At 42.5% G+C, this 23,976-nt stretch overlaps 1 long non-coding RNA gene across 2 annotated transcripts; it reads left to right on the top strand.

The window, feature by feature from the left end:
* The first annotated feature begins 1,238 nt into the window (after positions 1-1,238).
* On the top strand, positions 1,239-12,634 carry LOC102964609. Of its 2 annotated transcripts, none has more exons than XR_001512023.2 (4): positions 1,239-1,313; positions 2,848-2,929; positions 8,023-8,123; positions 12,565-12,634. It is a non-coding gene; the product is annotated as an uncharacterized LOC102964609 (long non-coding RNA). The 2 variants fall into 2 exon arrangements; XR_006210698.1 differs by lacking the exon at positions 12,565-12,634 and adding an exon at positions 8,239-8,544.
* Positions 12,635-23,976: the final 11,342 nt, after the last annotated feature.

The raw sequence follows: 23,976 nt of genomic DNA, 5'->3' as shown, positions 1-23,976 counted from the left end.
CGCGTGCAGCTAGAACAAATTATGGGGAATACTGGCTTCAATCAAATCTAAAACAATGACCAAAGGACAGTGAAGGAGAACCAGTAAGCACAAGGTCATGCAGATGACATTCTACCCTTGGCCCAAGGATGGAGAGTCGAGGTGCCTAGCACAGCACCTGGGGATAGCCCTTTGAAACTGTTTCCACTTTCACACACAAAGATTGAGGTAAACCTTATAAAATTTTCAAGAATCAAATTACGTGAAATTCATGTTACTCAATACCCAAGAAGCCATGTGAAACGAGTTTGCACATAAGGCCCTTGTGCCTTATGTCATTTTACAGGACTGTTACGCCTCCCCGACAGCAGCTCCACAGAATAGTTTAAATGCTCGACTCCTGCACACACCCCATCCAAATTAGAGATGAGTGCACACAACTACTTGCTGGACCCTATGAAAATCTTAAATTATATTTCAGACATTTGGGCTTTAACAAAGAACATTTTTTTTCCAAGCGTATTTTCCCTTGGTTTTTAAACCCATGTGTATTTTAAGGGGGAAAAAATCCATCTGTTTCTGATTCATTTATGCTTAACTCATCAGGATATCACTGGAGAAGAGTTATCGGGTGTCCACGTCACTTTCCTCCCTCCTTAAACTTCTGTAACTTCTCTTCTTAAAAGCAAGCAGGTGTACTGTGTCACAATTAAACAGATAAGAATTGTAAAACACAATCACTTTGATTCGAACCTCAAGATACATGCGTTTTAAAGGAAAGCATTAGAGTCTCCCCCTTCTCCTAATTTCTAGTTGTATGATTTTGTTGGTAGGAGTGATGTTTTTTGTTTTTTCTTTTTATCTTAAGCAGGAGAGAGATGAGAAAACATAATACAGCCAACAATATTTAGCGGGCCGAGTCTAAACTACCTGAATTCTTTTCATCTTTTATTAGAAGAGGTGCTTGAGTAATGATCAAACAATGGAACTTATTAAATCAACAAGTAAAACGATCCCCCCCGCCCCACAAAGTGTTAATATTACCAAAGTTTATAAGTTTGTTTAAAAATAAGAACTCCTTTTTTTTCCCCCTGAAACAATGATACAGAATAAAAGATCTAGACTCCCATCAAAATCTAACTAACTATAAGGGATGTAAGTCTAACACTGACTACATTTAAGAGGCAGGGTACAGTCGTACAGAGAACATGCACTATGAAGTCAGAAAGGTCTGAATTCCAATTTAACTCAACCTTTTACCGGTTGCTAATGAACATCTAGGTCACTTTCATCATTCCTAACATGGATATAAAGCCACTTCTGCAAGAGCTATTGTGAGTATTAAAGACGAGGCCAGGGGCGCCTGGGTGGCTCAGTCGGTTAAGCGTCCGACTTCGGCTCAGGTCACGATCTCATGGTATGTGAGTTCGAGCCCCGCGTCGGGCTCTGTGCTGACTGCTCAGAGCCTGGAGCCTGTTTCAGATTCTGTGTCTCCCTCTCTCTCTGACCCTCCCCCGTTCATGCTCTGTCTCTCTCTGTCTCAAGAATAAATAAACGTAAAAAAAAAAAAAAATTAAAAAAAAAAAAAAAAAAAAAACGAGGCCAACCCAGAGCCTAGCCCACAGCTGTGTGCTTTTTTGGTTACTCCTCATCACTGTCTACAACAGCATTTTAGGAGAAATATTTTCCAAGACTTGATTCAGCTTGTCTAAGCTAAGCAGTCCAAGCCTCTCCTCAGCAGCAGCCGTGTGGGACATACAAACAACGCCAGGCTGGCAGTGGTTCCAGCTGCAGAGATGGGTTCAGCATGTACCCAGGCTAGCAGAGGGCCAGAGGACCAAGGAACTCTCCCACCATAGTTTCCTGCATGGCCAGCAGGTGTAAACCACGACCATGGGAAAACTATCAATTTAGCCCAACCAAACACACTGCCCTGAGACCAAAAGTCACATGGAAAAAATCAAAAAATAATTATAAAACTCACTGCCAGTACCACTGGCAGCTTCTCACTCTTCAAGAGAGTACTTTAAAGTTTATTTGTGGAAGGGGACTAAAGCTGGCCAATTTCTAGCAAAAGCCCATCCGTGCAGGCAGTGGTTAGGTTGAGGGGATATTTGGCAGTCAGCAGGGGTGGTACCTGCCTGGAAGTCCTCTGCCTCTGGTGTTCCTGTTTGGTGGAAAATTTTAACATGAAAGCTGGCAAAGAGCAGGTATCAGAGGGGAGAAACCTCAATATAACATAGCAGGTATTTATGATCTGAGTGGTACTTCTGCCCACATTCACAGATTGTTAGGGCCGAAAAAGTCCTCGGAGATCAACCCCTTTGGTTCAACTCCTTTCTCTTTACAGATGGGAAGCAAAGGTGCACAGAGGTTATGGGGTTTGTCTGAGGTCATATTGCCAGTTAGGTAATTGATCCAGTACCCAGCCTGTGCTCTCTCCCTCACATGCTCTGGATGCGAGAAGACTTGGACATTAACATGGCATCTGTGAATTTCTATATGTTATGGGGGCCTTCTGTTTCCTTCTGCTATGTCTACAGTGCCAATGAGTATTGAGTATAACCCAAGGGTTAAAAATAAAAGAACCTTAATTAAGAAATGAGCCATAGTGATTTTCAAAAAAAAATGCTGAAGACAATGACAGTTTCAACTATTTTGTTGCAAAGAGGAGAGATAAGTCTGTAAAAATGACTTAAAGCACTAGGGTCTCATATGTAAATTCATTTGACATGGAAATAATGTTTTATTTAGCAAATAGCAAGGACATTATGCTTTAAAAAACCACATACACCTCATATCTGTCCCCAAATCAGAGAGGTAAAAGTAAGCATAAAGGCATGATTTTTATTTTGTTTTTATCAACAGGTAAATACGAAATACAAAGCCCTGAGGTACAGCATGCCTGGCATGTCGAGAAACAGATGAAAACCAATGTGGCTGGAGCACAGTAAGTAAGGGGGAAAGAGTATGAGAGGATCAGAGAGGTGGCCAGATTTATAGGGCATTACAACCCATTTAAAGCTTTAGCATTTGCACTCAGGTTGATAGGAGGGCATTAGAAGATATTAAGAAGTATCTAAGTCAATAGGATCACTGGGTGCTGCACTGAGAAGAGACTAAGGTAGGTAACAGAAGCAGAGACCTTTTGGACAGCACTTTCCCAATAATCCAGGCAAACAGAGGATCATATGAATCAAGATGGTGATGCCAGAGATTTAAGAAGTGACTTTCTTCCACATTTATAGAAGCAGCAGCTCAGAGCATCACCAGTGAGTGTGCAGTGTGACAGAAACAGAAGAGTCAAGAACAACCCCAATGTTTTTAACCTAGAAAATTACAGAATTGAGTTGGCTTCCAATAAGATGGGGATGTCTATGGGAGAAGCAGCATGTTTTGCTTTTTTATGGGTTGGAGTTTTTATGGCAGGGATGGGGGTGGGATCAGAGTTCAGTTTTACATGTTACATTTGAGAGGTCTATTAAATATCCATGTAGGAATGCTAAGTACGTAGTGAATATAGAAGGACGAAGTTTAGGAAAGTTCTAGGCTACAGATATAAATCTGGATATCAGACTGTAATTGGTAATTAAAGCCATGATACTGAGTAAGATTACCAAGAAGTGAATGTGGAAAAACGAGTCCAAGAACTGATCCTTAAGAAGCAAGGAGACAAAAAGAAAGGAAACCCACAGGAAGGAGAAAAGGAGAATGTGTTGTTCTGGAGGCCAATTCATAAAAGGATTCACAGGAAGAGGGAGTGGTCATTTGTGTTAAGGTAGGAAGTCAAGTAAAATGAGGACTGAGAACTGTCCATTGGATTTGGAATGAAGGCTATTGATGCCTTTATAAAAAAAAACAGTTTCAGAGAAGTAATGGTGTGATACCTTAACCACAATGCATTCAAGAGATAATTAAAGCAAATACAGACAACTCTTTCAAAGTTTTAATGTACAAGAAAGTGAAGAAAAGGAGTGGTAAAGTAAAGTGCAAGTAGTATCAAGAGAAAGCTTTAAATATGGCAGAAATAATGAGATGTTTGTGGGTTGGGGGGAAAAGTCTTGTACATAAATTTTTTTAAAAAAGGAACAAAAGAAATAGAATGTAGAAAAGAGGAGAATTAGAGCAATATCCTTGGAGAAACGGGTATGAGATCTGGGACACCAAGTGGAAAGACTGGCCATTGTTAGGAGAATGGATGGTTTACCCATTATAACTGGAAAGAAGGCAGAGTATATGAACTAGATGCAGGTAGGTGGGGAAATGTGGAAGTTTTCTTCTGGTGGCTTCTGTTTTCCCAATTAAAGAAGCAATGAATGAGGACAAGGAAGAAATTGTGAGAGGTTTGAACAGGAAAAAAAAAAAAGTTCACTTAAGGGAATGACAGACAAGGGGACTGTACTGTAATTGCTGGTCACTTGAAGCAAACACACCCAGCTTCATAGGTATAACGAACTTGGGTGGAGATCTCTTCGAGTGCATCGAAGAGAGGAGAACAAAATTGAGGGAGTGGTTATGATGACTGAGGGAGTGGTTATGATGATTGGCCAAGGCCAGGAGCAAAGTAAGGTAAGTGAGGTACAGTGAAAAGGTGGTAGGAGTAAGGGCTTGCAGGCCCCAGGATAGTTGAAGAATTATGGGGTTGGGCATTCATTCCACAGGGAGCAAATTCAAAAGATGGGAGTAAAGCTTAGAAAGTAAAATGCTTGACACTGAGATTATTGGGAAATTAAATTTAAATTCATTGTTAACAACAAGACTTTGATATCATCTAACCAACAAATGCACAATAACTCTGCTGTGGACACCACACCCAGATTTTCATTAGTTTCAATGGTGATAGCTACAATGCCTTGTCCTCAGTCCCAAACAGCTTGTAAGACTCACTATTAATGACACAATCAAGACTAAAGCCATTCCTACTGCAGGGAAAGCAATTTTCACTGCAAATACTATCTTAAAGACAAAAGAATACAGAACAAGATGATATTAAAATAGAAATGACTTGAAGCAAACAGCTCATAAAAAATGAAACAGAAGCAAATATCCTTGAGGTTAAGTGCTTTAGATGGAGATTGAATAACTAACTGGGCAGGAGATTATGCAGAAACCATATATGGGTGTGGTGGACTGATAATGGCTCCCAAAGCTATGCCATGCCCAGTGATTGGGAAAAGGGTCTTTGCAGATATGTAGTTAAGTTAAAGATTTTGAGATGAGAAAGGTATGCCATCACAAAAGAGAGGAAGAGAGAAGTCTGACACACGCAAAGCAGATGATATAAAGACAGAGGCAGATACTCGAGTGATGAAGTCACAAGCCAAGGAATACCAAAGAATGCCAGTAACCAGAAGAACCTGGAAGAGGGAAGAAAGAGCCTCTCCCCCCATGCCTCTGGGGGGAACATGTCCTGCTGACACCTTGATTTTGGAGTTCCTGCCTCCAGAACTGTGAGAGAATAAATGTCTCTGTTTGTTTTTTTTTTTTAAGCAATTTAGTTTGCAGTAATTTATTAGAGCAGCCAAAAAACACCTACAACTTTATCTAAGGAGTGTGTGCTATGCTTGATGCTAGATTTGGGCACTTTGAGAAGATCCAAGATGGATTGAATTTAGTTCTTTTCTTGAAGGTTTTATTTTTTTTTTTTTTTTTACCATTTTTATTTATTTTTGAGACAGAGAGAGACAGAGCATTAACGGGGGAGGGGCAGAGAGAGAGGGAGACACAGAATCGGAAGCAGGCTCCAGGCCCTGAGCCATCAGCCCAGAGCCCGATGCGGGGCTCGAACTCACGGACTGCAAGATTGTGACCTGAGCCGAAGTCGGACGCTTAACCAACTGAGCCACCCGGGTGCCCCTTTTCTTGAAAGTTTTAACAGTCTAGATTGAGGGGCACCTGGATGGCTTAGTTGGTTAAGCATCCGGCTCCTGATTTCAGCTCAGGTCATGATCTCACGGTTCCTGGGATCCAGCCCTGCGTCGGGCTCTGTGGAGCCTACTTGGGATTCTCTCCCTCTCTCTCTGACCTTGCCCCATTCATGCTCGTTCTCTCTCTTTCAAAATAAATAAGTAAACTTTAAGGAAATGAAAACAAACAAATAAAACTCTAGTTTGATCTGAAAAAAGTTAATCAAATCCAGAAAATAAGAAGTCAAACCACTCTTGAAATGTGTCTTGAAGGGTGGGAAGAAGATCATATATCAGGTCACAATACGAAAATTATCCAGATTACAGATTCCTGAATAAATTTCAAAAAGCTTGTGCTTTGTTTAAAAACAAAACAAAACAAAAAACATGGAAAACCGTCTATTATAATAACCTGATTAGTTAGATCACTGGATTCAAAATGCAAACATTTTCTGGGATAGCCTTCACAAAAGAGAACCCACCCAACACAGAACAGACCTACAAAATGAATGAAATATATTTAGTGGCAGGGCTTCCTGTCATCTGTTCCAAAGTCTCAGCTTCAGAAATCACCCAAGAAACTAATGGCCCTGTACAGGAGGTGCCTTTAAAATTCACAGCTAGGAGCGCCTGGGTGGCTCAGTCGGTTAAGCGGCTGACTTCGGCTCAGGTCATGATCTCACAGCTCGAAGGCTCGTAGTTCGAGCCCCGCGTCGGGCTCTGTGCTGACAGCTCAGAGCCTGGAGCTTGTTTCAGATTCTGTGTCTCCCTCTCTCTGACCCTCCCCCGTTCATGCTCTGTCTCTCTGTGTCTCAAAAATAAACGTTAAAAAAAAATTTTTTTAATAAAAATAAAAAATAAAATAAAATTCACAGCTAGAACTCTTCCATACCTTCAACCAAGTGGACCCCTAAGACCTTCTCACCCAAACAAAAGCGACCAGCACACAAAAAACTTAAGACATAGACAGTGTAACTGGCAAGTCACCGAATGTCAAATTGAGTCATTTTCTATTTCCCCCTCAAAAACAGCTTCAAAGAACCACAGGCCCGACACTCAGGTTTATCTGTTCCACACCCTGGACCCTCTTTGCCGCAACTGATGGAAAAGTGGCAGACCGCCCTGGGAGTGCCAGCCCAGCTCTCGGCAGATGCTTTTTGCCTCATTAACAGTGGCAGCTAAAGACATAATCAGCTCCAGCTGCAGGGAAGAACTGCTTGAGCTCATGGTTGGCTGACAGGCCCCCGAGTTCCCACTCAATAAGCAATTCCTCTGAACAGTCATCCACTCACGGGATGACCTAGAACAAAAGCCAGCAGGGAAAGGCATGTTCCCAAACACAGGCACACTGCAAGCACTTCACAAGTTTTCATTCAAATGAAATGTAACTCAAATCCTCTTGCTCTTGTAGAAGTCCCACAGAGCCATGTCCGCCCAGCTTCTACATGGCTGTCTTGATCTAAGTAAGACCATCTGGGGTAATACCCAGGAGAAGATGAGTATCTACCAGCTTGTTACATGTCAGCACCACTGTGAAGTTTTACCAAGCTGTGAAACCTTGGATTCGGAAGGTCCTTCTCCAGCTCTTGTTCTGGCTGGAACTTCAGCATAAACTTCTTTACTAATCCCACAAATGCACCAAGAAAGATGCCAGTGGGACCTCACCAGTCTGCTTCGGGGGTAATGTTCACAACAGCCCCAGTTTTCCGATCATGTCGATCAAACACTTTCCAGCTGTATCAGAAGCATAGAAAGCAGGAAAACGCTGATCTGAACCTGCACCAGATGCAAACGGAAAGACCAAAGAACTGGAAGAAGCAAGAGGTGGAAAATGTTTACACTTGCTGAAAAACATCTAGCTTGCCAAATAACTTGTTTGAAATTTTAGAATTTAAAACATAAACATTCTTCTCTTTGGAGGTTTTAGTTGGTCTCCAAATGCAGCTTTTCCTCCCAGCTTCTCTAAAGGAGGAGCTAGATTATGGAGTTAGATGGAGAACGGAAGGGAAAGAAAAGAGCAAGTCTCAAACTCCACAATATAGCCAAATGGAAGTAATAAAGCAGCCCACCTAACCAACCAAGCTCTGAATTCTTTCTCTTTTCTTTTTTTCCTTTTCTTTTCCTTCTATCTGCCAAGAACAGGAATTCAGAGAGGCTTACAAAAGAAAAGCCCAGGCTCATATTTCCACCCCCCACTGCATGGCATGAGGAAGAACGGAGACCCTGTAGAATGGCCAGGTAAGCTTTGGCCCAGATAAAAGTACAGTATCATGATTTCCTAGATCAATTACAATTGCCTTATAGTATGATGAACCAGACATGCAATATGCCTTTTTTTTCTTTAAACAAACAGACACTACTTGATGAACAGCGCCCTGGAATGGAGAACTCGTTTTTATTTGTAGTTCATCAAAAGAATAGGACTTATCAGGTGATTGAGGAACTGAAAACAGTCCACTAGTAAAAAGTCTCCATTTTATTTAGGACAATGCTGCCAGCAGCCAGCTAGAACCCCACCTGGGCTTACGTTCAGCTGACAAGATGCTAATCTACACCATCAGGAACACAGCTGTGCAAGAGAGCCTGGGAAGGGTAGTTGTTATAAGGCAACCGATTTTGTTCAGTTGAATGTATACAGTGCATTTCTAAACCCAAGCTCTTTCCCCTTCCCCACCCCTGGTCCATCATATCTCACCTTATAATTTTGAAAATGCTGGAGCAAAAATCTCTCCTAAAATAAAACTTACATACTCCTATTTTTAGTGGTTCCCATTCTCTGGGTCCTGGACCCAAAGGCCCCTAAGTTACTGACAGTGATTTGTAAATCCACATACATCTAGACATCAACTACACACTTGCACATAGATGTGTGACTTTCCAAGCGCACTGTGGCAAAGGCCAGCTTGTGTTACCTCCTGATTTCACAGCTGTCTCCTTAAACTCCCTGGCTGGGGGGGGGGGGGGGGGGGGGGCGGGAGGGGGGAGCCATGTGACTGACTGGATTCTTTGGTGGGATAATAGGGATTGGGACCCTAGTGGAGATTTGAATCTCATGAGGAACGCAAAAAATGGACGTGGGCAGAAGTGATACATTCCACTCCCAAGATTACCCCAAGAAAACTTCCCATGCAGCTCTCAACATTCTCTTCCCCCTCTGTCACCTAGACACAGGCGCCAGGGTGACCTCAGAAGCCGCGTGTTAAAGACACCGCAGCCTGCATCACACCGGTCCCTGAATGCTCAAGACACCCCCAGACCCCTTTCAGCCCTGCCAGTTGGACTTTATGTGAACAACAACAAAAACCCTATTTGTCCACTGAGATTTCAGGATTTTACTGTTACAGCAGCTAATGCTTCCTTAACTAATACATATATGTAGGCACTGCTGTGGCAAACAAGATATACATTCATTTTGTTTTTCATTTTGGCAAGAACATTTAACAGGAGGGTATACATTCATGTAAAAAGCAACTCCAAGTTCAGAGGTTTTTCCTTGCTGTGTATTTTCTTCAAAAACACTTCACTGACCATTTCTAACAATTCCAGGCACTGAGTTAGATGTGACATATACAGAGGGAAATCGGTCAGTCTCTGGCCTCAAGCCTACAGTGAACCAAGATGGCAGACATAGAAGAAATATACAAGTGCCTCATTACAAAACTGCAAGTGCTTGAAGCAAACAGAGCACTGGGAGAGTCACAGAAGAGACCTAATGGGCAAGGGGAGCAGAGGGCCAGGTTCTTCTGGGGAAGAGATATTTAAGCTGGAGAACAGATGGATGAGTGTCAACTGATTAATTAAAAATAAAGAGGGGCACCTGGCTAGCTCAGTCAGTTAAGCCTCTGACTTCAGATCAGGTCATGATCTCATAGTTGGCGAGTTGGAGCCCACATCAGTCTCTGCACTGGTGAGGCAGAGCCTGCTTGGGATTCTCACCCTCTCCCTCTGTATCTGGCCCTCCCCCACTTGCACGTGCTTGTTCTCTCTCTCAAAATAAATACACTTAAAAAATTAAAAATAAAGAGCGAGCCCTCCAGCAAAGAGAATTGTGCAAAGACCCCAAAGTAGCAACAAGCTTGATGCCCTTGTGGAACTGAAAGGAGGCCATTGGCCTGTCTGGAGAGTAGGAAGCAAAGAGATGGGAGGGAGAGGGGAGGGAGAGGGGAGGGGGAGGGGAGGGGGGAGGGGGAGGGGAGAAACGCTATAAAATGCTATGTCTATGCACAGGACGAATCATGCTAGGCGTTGAAGAATAGTAAAGATTTTCAATCTTAGTCTAAAGCCTACATGGGGGTGATAATGCCCCCAAAAGTGGGTGAAAAGTTGGGTTATGGGAATGGGAGAGAAGAGGTTCCCTCCTGATATCAATGGTTTAAGGATAACGCAAGGAGTCCCTTCAAAGGGCCACAGCACATGTAAACTGATATGTTTATTTATGGCATTAAAATTTCATGGGAGTAGGGGCGGATTAAGAGGAAGTATCTTAAAATGTCTAAAAAGGGAGGCAATAATGATAAACAGTCTCAGAAACACTGCCTAAACCCAACAGTAATCCAGTTTAGGTGTTAAGCAAGGGAGTGCCATGACCTGATGTTCACTGCTAAAAATTCCATCAGAGTTAATATTTTTGTACTAAAAAGTTCATACTAGGAAAGTTTAGAAAATCCCATTCATTTTAGAAGTTATGGTTAACTGATATTAACCCACTAAGATCATGTAATTTAAACTCTTCCTTGTAGAGATTAAAAAGAACATGAAACTCAGAAAGGTTCTGTAACTAGTGTGTTCAGAATCATGCAATTAGCACGTAGCAAAGCTTATATCCTGTTCTGCTTTTTCTTGCAGCACTGTACCCAAAAGTCTACCCTGCCCCTCCATGCATCTATGCTATACATGCAATTAGCTTGTGTGGCCACATTTTACATATTGATTCATATCAGACCACCCTCCATATAGTATTTGAGTCAGACATACAAAAAGGAAGGTAATGTAATTTTTTGCCATGCTCCTAGATTTTTAGCAGAAAAATAATGTCCTACCACATGCTGTCACCTATCTTGAAAACCGTCAAGATTTGCAGGTTACATACAGGACTAAAAACAAATGAATCCATTAGCTTTCTTGATTTAGTCAAACATATAGGGGGTAGTCGAAGTTCTGCTCAGCTTTTGTTGTAACCCCTGGCAGAAGATTCTCAAAGTGAGATTATTAGTTTAAATTTAAATAACGGTTTCCTGGGTCTGAAAAGCAAACTAGAGGTCTGAAGATGTTGCTTCTCTTTTACACAGAAAAATAAGTACACATAAAATGAAATGGAACACCAATGTTCATAGTGGCACTACTTATAATGGCCAAATGTGGAAGCCACCCAGGTGTCCACTGATAGATGAATGGATAAACAGAATGTGCTACATTCATAAAATGCCACATTATTCACTCTTAAAAAAGATATTCTGACACATGCCACAACATATATGAGCCTTGAGGACATCATGCTAAAATGCATAAGCCAATCACAAAAACAGAAATACTGTTATGATCCCGTTTGTATACATTCGAATTCAGAGACAGAAGGTAGAATGGTTGCAGTCGGGGGGCAGGGAGAATAGAGCTGTTATAAAACGGGTGTAGAGTTTGTTTTGCAAGAGGAAGAGTTCTGGAGACTGGCTGCAGAACAACGTGAATGCATTTAACACTACTGAACCATACACTTAAAAATGGTTAAGATGACAAATTTGTTACATGCATTTTACACCTCTAACTTTTTTTAATTTTAACGAATAACACGGTTTTAAGTGTTTTTACAGTAATTGCAGAGAACCTCTGTTCACATACACACACACAGTCAGAAAACAAACATCTAGGCATCTAGGAAGTCCCAAAGTCTGGGTTCATGACAACATTACCTTTTCAACCGTCTTGAATTTCATGTGGCCACAAAAACCTGAGCAGAGGTAAGATCTGTCAACTCTGGGCAGAAGCGTTTCATTGCCAGAGGAAAGCACAGAACCATTCTCCTTTCTTGTCCGCCAGGGAAGCATGCAGGTTGGGGTGGAGCCACCGTCAGTGTGGATTCCTGAGTGTGCACAGTGAGCCAAGCTCTCCTCATGATCCACACTGAACACGTGGCCCGATGGGGACATACACCTTTCTTGCGTTAAGTCACTATGACGTGGTGGTTGGTTGTTACCACAGCACAATCTAGCCCATCCGGACTAATAAAGAGTTGTTATAAGGAACAACAGAATAGGAGAATTTGAATTTCAGATTATATCAACAAATATTTTTAATAAAAAAAAAAAACTTTATTTCTCCGCCGATTTCTGAAAGAAAATACACAATTAGCACTCTTCATAAAATATACAAGACGTGTCACAATGACTATTAGCAGTGAAGAAAACTTCTTTTCCACACATAATACTACATCATAGACTATGCATGACTCAGTGGAGAGCGTGTGTGTATTTTGTTTGGCTGGTTTGCGATAGAGATGGGGAGAACATCCTAAATAATAGGCACATGAAACATTTCCTTCCTTTCCTCCACGAACGTAGCAACAGTTGCTACATCACACTTGGGTAGAGAAGGTGTTCAACAGCACGTACTCTTCCTTTCATCAAGTGTCAAGTTCCTGGATGCTGTGGACGATTTTCTAAATAAGTATCTGTTAATCTTCCAGGGGCATGATGACTCGAGGAGAAAATACACAGGAGCCTGTTTTCCAGCAGGTTATTTGAAAGGTAAGGACGAAGGGTTTCCCTCCACCCCCACTCCCCATCACTCCTCAGCTGTAGGCAGAGCGACTGAGACCTGAAGCTATTCCCAAACATCTGAAAACCATTTATAAAAAACTGAGGTTACTACAAATAAAGACACTTTAAGCTGGTGGTTCATATCTTTAGTTCATGATGTAACTAGACGCTAAAATAACAGTGTATGCTCTGGTGGGAAAAATCATCGGACAGAGTTATGAGACGTGTGGTCCACTCCCACTTCTCCTGTTAACAAACTGGGACATGTCGCTTGACTTCCTAGAACCTTCTCTCATCTGTAAAGAATAAAGATCAGATCAATGTTTCCCAGATCGAACCCATAGTTCGGTCCAACTGTATCTGAATCCTCTGTGGGTCTGGGGATGGAGGCGGGGGGCGGGGGGCGGGGGGAGACTGGGGGGTCTCAATGCAGATTCCTAGGACCCACCTTTCCTATTGAGTGAGGATCTGAGAGTGAGACCCAGGAATCTGCATTTTAGAGCTTCTTGGCTTTTAGCTGCATGGTCCTAGTCTTTGGTGGCCTTTGGAAATCCATGGTACAGCCAAACCGACTCATGTGCAATGAAGTTTGTGACCCATAATACTACAGAATCTCTAAGTCTTCTTCTGGCTACATAACCCCACAGCCATGAGCAGAGCTGAAAACCAAGTATGTTTTTGGTGGTGGTTACGGAACCACCACCAGTTCCATCCACTCCAAAATGCATAATGCTCTAGAGTTCATCCCAGTGTAAAATAAAATATTAAAACTGATAACGGTATTGCTAACTATTCAGCACTACTTCCCTATTCGCTTCACCTCATCTCCATCCTCCACCACAAAAGAGCCTGAATCCAATCACACCTTAGACAACAAATGTTAATACCACATGTGATATTTCAAGGCCAGATCTTTACATCATGTTAGCTCCATGTTTTCTCATAAAACGGTCTCCAAACATCAAAATTTGTAGAACAATAAAATCTTTCTGTGCTGTGTCTGTGAGCAAATAGGTTGAACCGCGTATACTGAAGCAGACAATGGGTCCTAAGTACCCATTTAATTGAAAGAGTAAACACTAACACATCAACACTGGAATGGAGAGAATACCTCTTATCGTGTTTGGCAACCGGCAGGCAGTCAGTAAGTACTAAATTTCCTTCCCCGAAAAAAGTCTGAGTCCTAGTTGCACAGACACTCAGTAAATCCAGAACTAGAACCTGGATCTTTGGACCTCAAGTCCACTGTCTTGTAACACTGACCAAAGTTTTACTTTCACTGGGAAAATGTAGGAGGCTCTAAAAAGTGTGTACAATAACCAGAATGAGCTTTAGTGGTATTTGGAGATGGATCAGGACAGGAAAACAGAAATAATGAAAGAGGAAAAATAGTGCTAACTTTCAGTTAAACATGGTAGATTGAACACCATTTTTTCTCTATTCCCTCCCAAATGTCCGCAAAAACAATAAATAAATGAAGATGACAAGAGAACTGGAAAGGAGGCAACAGCAGACAAAAGATGCCAATAAATTTTTGGAATACGGAAAACTAGTGGAAGAATTGTTACTGACTTAACAGAATTGTGCTTGCAAAGAGATACAGTGATGAGAAGCAATACCATTTGGCCTGTAAAACTCTAGAAAGGCATCAGACTTGGAGGCATCTGGTGCTGCAAAAAGCTGGGGGGTGACGCTTTGGCTACAACTCCAAATGCCAGTTAAAACCTTACCTAAAGACATCTCTGTTGAAAAACAAAATTGAGGGGCATCTAGGTGGCCGTGTGACTCTTGATTTGACTCGGGTCATGATCTCACAGTTTGTGAGATCAAGTCCTGCGTCAGGCTCTGCACTGATAGCATGGAGCCTGCTTGGGATTCCCTCTCCATCTCTCCATCTCTCTCTCTCTCTCTCTCTCTCTCTCTCTCTCCTTCCCTCCCTCCCTCCCTGCCCCTTCCCCACTCATGTGCGTGCTCTCTTTCTCTCAAATTAAGTAAATAACTTTAAAAAAAAAGAAAGAAAATTGAGAAACTCTTTTGCAAATATAAAAAAAGATAATAAAGACAAAAGATTTGAAAAGAAGGATGGTTGAACCAGGAGGTTTAATAACTAACAGGAGTTTCACAAAAAGCAAACACATAGGTACCAGCAAGGAAATTATCAATGAAATATGAAAATTAATATTCCCCAAAGGGAAGGACATTGATCTATTCAAGTTCTGTGGAAAACCTGGCACAGTGAATTTAAATAGTCCACACTGAAGCACATCATCAGGAAACTTTGGCTCAGTGACTAGCAAACTATAGCCCCTGTTCCAAATCTGGCCCACTGTCTGTTTTGGTAAATAGTTTATTGGAACACAAACAGGTTCATTCATTTATATATTGTCTATTACTGCTTTCATGCGACAGTGGCAGAGTTGAGTAGTTATAACAGAGATTGTGTGCCTACAAGACCTAAAATATTTTCCTAAGAGAAATGAAAACATATCCACACAAAAACTTGCACATGTATGTTCGTAGCAGCATTACTGTAACAGCCAAAAGGTAAAAACAACCCACATGTCTGTCCACAGACAAATGGATAAACAAAATATGGTATATCTGTACAACAGAATTTTTTAGCTATAAATAAATGACATGCTGGGCACCTGGGTGGCTCATCAGGTAATCATCTAACTCTTGACTTCATCTCAGGTCATGATCTCACAGTTTGTGAGTCTGAGCCCCACATCAGGCTCTGTGCTGACAGCTCAGAGCCTGGAGCCTGCTTCAGATTCTGTGTCTCCCTCTCTCTCTGCCCCTCTCCCACTCATCTCTGTCTCTCTCTTTCAAAAATAAAAAAACATAAAATTTAAAAAAAACATTACTGAGGAAAAATTTAGATCATTAAACACCTCTAGTTGAAAACATAAAAAGTCTATCAATAACCTTAGCATCCACCTTAAGAAACTAGAAAAATAAGACCAAATGAAATACAAAATAGAATAAAGAATATAATAAAGATGAGAGAAGAAAGGAATATAATAGAAAACAAGAACGTCCATAAAACTAAAAACTGGTTCTTTAAGAACATCTATATAATTAATAAGCCACTAAGCAGATTGATCAGGAAAAAAAGAAAGAATAAACAAATCACCATTATCAGGACCAATACAGGTGATAAAACTCCATGTTCTAATAATATTTAAAAAAAAAAAATAATCTGGGAGCATTATGAACTACTTTATGGCAAAAACCAACAACTTAGATGAAATGCATGAAAAAACACAAATTACCAAAGCTAACTCAAGACAAAATAGATTACCTGAAGAACCCTATATCTATTCAAGAAATTAAATTTGCAGTTAATCTTTAAACTAAGACAAGTCCAAGTCCAGATGGCTTCACTGGTGAATTCTACAAAACATTTAATGAAGAAATCAGACACAAACTCTTCCAGAAAATTAAAAAAGAAGGAATATTTCCCAACTTATTCTATAAGGCCAGCATTACACTAATACTAAAAACACATCACAAGACATCACAAGAAAACTACAGACCATTATCTTTCATGGACATAGATGCAAAAATTTGAATCAAAATTTCGTAAACTGAATCTAACAATATTTTTAAAAAGTATAATGTATTAGTCACCTAGTGAGTTTACCCCAGGAATGCAAGGTGGTTAACATTTTTAAAATCAGTGTAATTTATCATATTAACAAACAAGAAAGGAAAATTCATGTGCTAAATAGATGAAGAAAAAGCATTTGACAAAATCTATCATTGATTTCTAATAAAAACTCTCAACAAAGGAAGAATAAAAAGAACTTCCTTGGGGCACCTGGGTGGCTCAGTGGGTTAAGAGTCCGACTTTGGCTCAGGTCATAATCTCACAGTTCACAGGTATGAGCCCTTCGTCGGGCTCTGTGCTGACAGCTGGGAGCCTGGAGCCTGCTTCAGATTCTGTGTCTCCCTCTCTCTCTCTGCCCCTCCCTTGCTCATGCTCTATCTCTCTCTCAAAAATGAATAAACATTAAAAAAGATTTTTTTAAATAACTTCCTCAATCTGATAAAGAGCATCTACAAAAAAAACTTACACCTAACATCATAATTAATGGTAAAACATTGAATTATTTTTCCCCAAGATAAGGCAAAGGCAATCAGTATTTTAATCAGTGTTATTAAATCAGAAATTTAAAATATCTAGATAGGTAAGGAAGAACAGTCTTCATTTTCATGACATGATCATATGTGTAAAAAAAACCTGATGGGATATAACAAAAAGCTACCATAACAAGCCACTTTGCTAATGTCGCAGAATATGCAAAATTCAATTATTTTCATATTCTTACAAAGAATTATCACGTGCAATTTTTAAAAAACAGTGCCTCTTAAAAGAGCACCAAAAATGTGAACTATTTAGTATAATCTGATAAAAATATCCAAGACCTGTACACAGAAAACTACCAGATATTGCTGAGAGAAATTAAAGACCTAAATAGATAGAGAGGGATCATAAAATTCAATATTGTTAACAGGCTAATTCTCTGAAAATAGATCGATAGCTTAGAACACCCCAAGTCAAATCCCTGGATGCATTTTTTAATTGGCAAATTGATTCTAAAATGCATATGGGGGTAGCCAAGGCAACACACTTGAGAATGAAGGACAAAGTTAGAAGAATCACACTTTCTGAGTTCAAGACCAACTGTAAAGCTACAGTACTAAGGATAGTGTGGCACTGGCATAACAAGAAACATACAGTTCCCCGGAATAGAGAATCCAGAAGATAGACCTATTCATGTATGGACAACTGATGTTCCACAGAATTGCAAAGACAATTCAGTGGAGAAAGGAAAGTCTTTTGAAAAAATCATGCTAGAACGATGACATATTTATCCATAGGCAAAAGGAAAAAAATGATCTTGTACCACATACAACAACTCAAAGTGGAATACAGACCTAATGTAAAACGTAAATCACAGAACTTCCAGTAGAAAACCTCTGTGATACTGAGTTAGGCAAATATTTCTTTAAAACAAGAGCAAACACACAATCTACCAATGAACAATGCAATAATTTCAGTTTCACCAAAATTAAAACTTCTGCCCTTCAAAAAACACTGTCAAGAAAATGAAAAGACAAACCATAGCTTGGGAAAAAAATATTTGCAAATGATACATCTGACAAAGAACAATTCTCAAAATTCAGTAAGAAAACAACACATTAAGAAATGGGCAAAATGTTTGAACAGACATTTTGCCAAAGAAAATATTTGGATTTTAAATGAACCCATGAAAAAATACTCCTCATCATTTTTCATTAGGGAACTGCAAATTAAAACCCGAGCTCCTACTATACCTACTAGCATGACTAAAATAAAAGACTGACCTAACCACATGTTGTCAAGGATGCAGAGAAACTGGAATTCATACATGCTGCTAGTAAGAACATAAAATGGTACAACCGTCTGCAAAACTGACATTTTCTTAAAAATTTAAACATACCTACCAATGATTCAGCCATTCCATCTTCAGGTATTTACCTAGGACAGATGAAACCACACAGCCAAAAACTGGAAACATTGTCCAACTGTAGATGTAAGCTGATGGACAATGAAATGTGATATATGCATACAACATACTACTACTCTGGAACAAATTACTGATATGTGTTACAGCATGGATAATTTCAAAATACTTAGGCTGAGCAAAAAAAAAGCCAGATCAAAAAAAGTAAGGGAGAAGGGTACCTATTATAAGATTACATTTGCACAAAATTCCAGAGAATACAAATTAATCTATATTAACACAAAGCAGATCGCATTTTGCCTGGTGATGTTGGGTTCGAGGAAGGATGGCAGGGAGGGATTCCTAAGGTCATAAGGACACCGGGGTGATGGTGTCATGGGTGTATACATATGTCAAAACTTAAAATTGCATACTTTCTGTATGTGCAGTTTATTGAATGTCAGTTATAACTCAAAATAGTACAAAACAAACAAACAAAAAAAGCTGCTTTGGGGCCATGAGATCTGACATCAGGAGAAAGAGCAGAACAAGAATTTGCCATGTTTTCTTAAAACCCTTAGTCATTTTTTTAACCATGCAGAATCATCATGGTAAAAATGAAAATAAAAAATAAAACAAGAGCAAGAACATACAAGAGGATAACAAAAGAGAAAGTATTTTCTTTAAGGTCTTTAGTTGAAAAACAGGCACCTATAAAGGCACAAATTCTTTCCAGCCTTCCTGGAACTATTCATTACTAAATTCCTAACAAGGATGCAGTTTAGAATCTCATAGTAAATGAATATATTCCGTTTTAATATTCACATGACGCTATCACTGATAAACCACCAAAAGAACATGGATTGCCACTAAGCGACATTTGTAAGCAACAGTAATGGATTTATGCTGAGCAAGCCATAACCCTCTCCAACAACTTTGTTTATTTTTACAGTGGATTGCTACGGATGGGTGGTAGAAATCACTAAGTAGTTGATAACCCCTACGGGTGTCGACCATTAATTATCTACTTCCCTACCTGGGAGAAATTTAGGCAATGGGATGAATTTGGGTTCCGCTGATGAAATGAAATTGATATCAGTAAAATAATCTGTTTGACAAGAGCCCAGAGTGAGCTACCTTCCAAATGCACAGGAAAAGAAAAGAAACTTACAAGTTAGGAGAGTAATTCGGTCAGAACAGAAGCAAAGGGAAATAACCCCTGAAAGGAGAAATTCAGTGAGGAAAAAGGAGAAATGCTGGTGTTTCAAATAATCTGATTTGCATTCAGATTGTTCTTTAGACTTTTGGAAAATATGGCTCAGGTGTAATTCAGTTTAGGAAGCCAGAAGCTCTTGAACACAGATCCTCCTTCTAGAGGGCTATAAGATACTCAAAGAGGTCTGATAACTCTGATAGTGATGCTTTCATGTACTGAGGGCTTTGATTTAATAACAGTTTAACAAATGTATACATTCCAAACAATATTCAAATCATTTAGCATTGGCTGTGGTTTATAGAATGACTTCTTGGTATTAAATAACCTCAAGTTTCTGGTCTTAATTCACTGATTAGATATAATGCCCTTGTGTTTAAGTGAGGAGCTTAAGGGATGTTGCAAGATGAACTGCTTCTGTCACCTAAGTTAACCCTAAAGCATATTCCATTCCACCAGGATACAGAATCCAGCTACCACTTTAAACTCTTTTCTCTCCCTTCTCTGACAAGTTTAGTCAGGCTTCTCACATGTGGAGAGCAGCCCTGCCGAATGGAACAAGAAAAACTCACTTGGAATTAAACAACAAACCACTTCCAACACAAAAGGCGCAAATCTGCTTTTATCATCTTTATCCAGAAGAAAGTAGGTTGAGAAGCAGAGCAAGGAAGAACAGGTACATAATGCTAGGAGAAATCAGTTTGTCCTGAATATCACCGGGCACTGAATGAAGAAGTAGAACACACACACATATGTGAGCCCCGCCCCCCCCCCCCCCCCCCCCACAAATCCTACAGTGTGCATCTTAGCATCTTCATTACATCTTTGCTTGGTTCATATATTATCAGATACTTTACCAAAAGCTCAAGGAAAGGTAGAATTCCTGCCCCTGCCATTATTTAGAAATAAGACGGAAGGCATTCTGTCTTGATTTGGCTTACGTGTCAACCTGCCTGGTGTTGCTGAAGCTGGTAGTACCTTGGGGAACATAGACCAACACCCTCATTTTGCAGATGAGGAAATGACACAGGGAAGCAGCCAGGACTGGATATTATAAGTTAAGACTCTCTCCGTAGGCTGTCTCATAGGCCCTTGACTGTTCTTTACTCCTTTGAATTTCCTTTCGACGTCCTGATTCTTTAAGAACAGGTCACTGGAAGGCAGGTCATTTTTACACAGGAGTTTTCAACCCAGCTGCACCATGGTATCACCTGGGAGCTTTATAAATTCTGATGCTGGGGCTTCACACCTCCTGCCCCAAAGGATTCTGATGCAATCCAGCTGGGGTGTGGCCCTAGCACCAGGAGTTTCAAGAGCTCCCTTGGGCAATCCTGACGTGCAGCCACCTCTGAGAAGCTTTGCCATGAAGCAAAGCATACTGGGAATGAAACTTGCTAATAATTAAGACGATCTTTTGCAATAGTTTTTCATCCGCCAATCTGAGCAGGTGTTTCTTGTTGAAAACTTCTACCTTTTATTAGAGTGTACCCTGCTCCTCAGGTTCTAGCCGGCTCTGGGCCCTTCCTCACCACCGTTCTGGGGCCTTGCTCAGCCTCTAAAAGCGCACCGCTGCACGCAAAATGAGCACAAAAATAGAGACCTGAAAACAAGTTTCAAAACCTTAAGTAAAAGCGAGGGAAGGAAATCCCCCGATTTGGACAAATCTTCCATAAGCAAAACAGAGGAAAGGGAGGCTATCTGGCGATAATTCCGGCCAAGAGTATTTGGGCATTTTCCCAGAATTACCCAAGTAATCCCGTGAAAAGCGAATCTATGTAGGCTACATTATGCACAAACTGCCTAAACCGTGAGTTTTAATCAAAAGTTACCTGACTCTGGAAAGCGTTAAAGGCAAAGACACCACGAGCATCATAGATTCGACTAGCCCCTGGCCCCTTCCCTAAGCATCTCCCTCCAGGGTCTTGCAGTAAGAAACCACAACCAAGCAGACAGTGAATTCAACACTCCCCCAGGGCTCTTCTGCTCTGCCGCGGGACCTGAGACGCCCACTCAGGAGAACGCCCCATTTCCTGCACCCTTCCAGATCAAGAAAAAAAAAAAAAAAAACCCTAGGAGCATTCTGAGGGGGCGTGGTGAGGACGAGTCCCAGTGCGCCGTCCAGAACCACCTTTTCTCCACCGCAGAGGTTCCGGGAGCCCCCCGGTCCTGTATCTGCACACCTTACAACGCTCCGCCCCCGACACTCGGACGCAGGTGGCCCCAGGACAAGGATGTCAGAACTTCCCTGGGTCCCGGAAAGGACGGAAGTGAGGAGGAGTGTCTCAACCCGCGAGCCTTCCCCTCGCCGCCGGAGCCGCCGCCAGCAAGAAAGGTCTCCGCCGAGGACGGCCCGGAAGAGGTGCGGGGTCGCGGACTCCCTGAAAGTGGGCCGCACCCGGGCTCTGGCGCCGTCTCCTCCCCGCGACTCTCCCCAGCTGGAGGCCCGACCCTGGCGCGGGCGGGACGCCGGGACCGGCCCCAGGAGGGTAGGCTGAGGCTCAGCGCAGAATTTGACCCCGGCAGCCCTGAGCTCGCCACGCGGGGCCGCCTTAGCCCCAACCCCGTGCCACCTGTCCTCGCTGGGGTGGCAGCGCAGCCCCAGGACAGGCCCCAGGCTGAAGCGCTCCCCGCTCTCGCCGACTAGAAGAGAAGTCCTAGGAGGGGGGGAGCGACGCCAGACGCGCAGACCGCCTCACCTGTCCGGCGACGTAGAGCAGGCACCAGGTGCCGCCAAAGATGCGAACCAGGAGCCTCATGCGCCAGGGCGCAGCCAGCCTTGCCATGGTCCCCCCGCGGGGAGGGAGGGGGTTCCGGGTGAGACCCCTCCCTAGAAGTGGTAGCCGCCTCCCGCGCTGGCTGCAGGGCTCGGCCGCGGCCGCAGCAGCCGGCGGGCGGACTGAAGCGTGCGCCTGCGGGGCAGGGCTGCGCCGGGCTCTGCCGCGCGTCCTCTGAGCCGCCCTGCGGCTGCGGAGCCGGGCTGCTTTGAATGGGAGCGCGTGCGCTGGGGGTGGGGGCGTTATTTGTGAATGTGCTGCTTGTCTTGGCTCGGGATGGTTCGCGCTCCAACTCCCCCCCCCCCCCCCGCCAGCACCCCCTCCGGCTCCTGCTCCTCCCCTCCTGTGTCAGCCCAGCAAAGGCGGGGAGCGCAGACACCCAGCCGCCCCGGCAGCGACTGCGGTGCGCATTTCGGGAAACCGGAGCAGGGCTAAGAGCTGGCTTCTATTTATTTATTCTTTTTTAAAGGGAGGGTCTCGCACTGCACACCTTGGACGCGTTTGGAATTCGACCCTGCCTGCCCTGGGAGAATTCGGGATGAGAAGGAAAGGCTCTCCCTGGACGCTGTCGCTTTCCCCGGAACGAGTCCTCAGGGCCGTTCCCTGCGCTCTTTCCCTGGGACTTGGCGCGCCGCAGCCGCTCTGGGAACCTCGCAAGGCCCTCCAGGGACACGGGAAGAGGGGCGGTGATTAAGGAACTCTACCCCACACAGTGCGCAGATCTGAACGTAACGGTTTGTTGTCCGCGGAGACCCATCCTCTGGGTACGAAGAGATTATCCCAAGGAATTACTGTTTTGCAACCTGAGACTGGGGAAAGAGGACCTTGCTCGAGAGCGGCGGGGACCCACGACAGCTGGGTTGGGACGCAGTCTACCAAAAGCCAGCATTACCCATAAGGAGCCCAAGAAAATGGGTTCCGTGAATCTGACTTCGCTTGTCTTCTTGTGTCAGTGGTTTTCTGAGGCAAGCCAGAGCTCTCCCTTGTCCAGTGTGGGCCGTGTTCTTATGAATTAGACTTGAGGCTGTCAGGCTTTCTCTGTAACAGAAAACAAACTTTGTGCCCCCTTGGAGTTCTTTGCCATTGGGACCCAGGTTCATTTCTTCCTGAAAACCTGGCGCTCCAGAGCCAGTCTCCCAGAGCACATTTATGAGAAAGTAAATCCCCCCCACCCTTCTCCCAACCGTCTTGCAGGCCACTCCACCCCTCTAGAACCTTGGCAGTGAAGCTAACAGAGGCGGGGAGCTGGCCCCACTTCAGTAAACTCTAGGATAAGAGGATTCAGCGCAGCGCACGTGAAACAACTTTTGTGAAGTTCCCACGTGCGCGCATTGGGATGATCCCAACCCAAAATGAAGACGCCGCCATACTCCCTAGCAACCATTCATTCAATGCACGTATTAAGGCCAAGCGCTGTGCTTAAGCGTTGTAGCCCATCAGCGACCTACACAGATTTGGATCTTGCCCATTTTAATTGCATAAACAGACAGGATGCAAACTGCTGACCACGAGAGGCATAGTCAGGGCAGAAATGCCTATAGGAAGTGAATGTTTAAATGTGCCAGCATGAGCATTTGTGTCCACAAATAGAGTGATTTTGTTCTCTTATATAGTCAAGGAGCTGCTTCTTAGAATCCATCTATTTACTCAATATGTGTGTATTTGAGTTCTCAAGGTATGAAAGAAAATCAGAGTGGAAAAAGAGGGGGAAAAATCCCTCTTTGAACTTAGAATCCCAGAAAGTCAAAGCTTGGAGTTCAAAACCTTGAAATTGTTTTAAGGGCTGTAGGCCAGGTTTTCAACTTCAATTGGTAGAGAGGAATGGATAAGATATTGAAAAACAAAACACCAAACATAAAA

Source organism: Panthera tigris, chromosome D4, assembly GCF_018350195.1.
Source record: "Panthera tigris isolate Pti1 chromosome D4, P.tigris_Pti1_mat1.1, whole genome shotgun sequence".
Classification (NCBI taxonomy): Eukaryota; Metazoa; Chordata; class Mammalia; order Carnivora; family Felidae; genus Panthera; species Panthera tigris.
The sequence above is the reverse complement of the archived record's forward strand: the minus strand, read 5'-3'. Positions and strand labels throughout refer to the sequence as shown.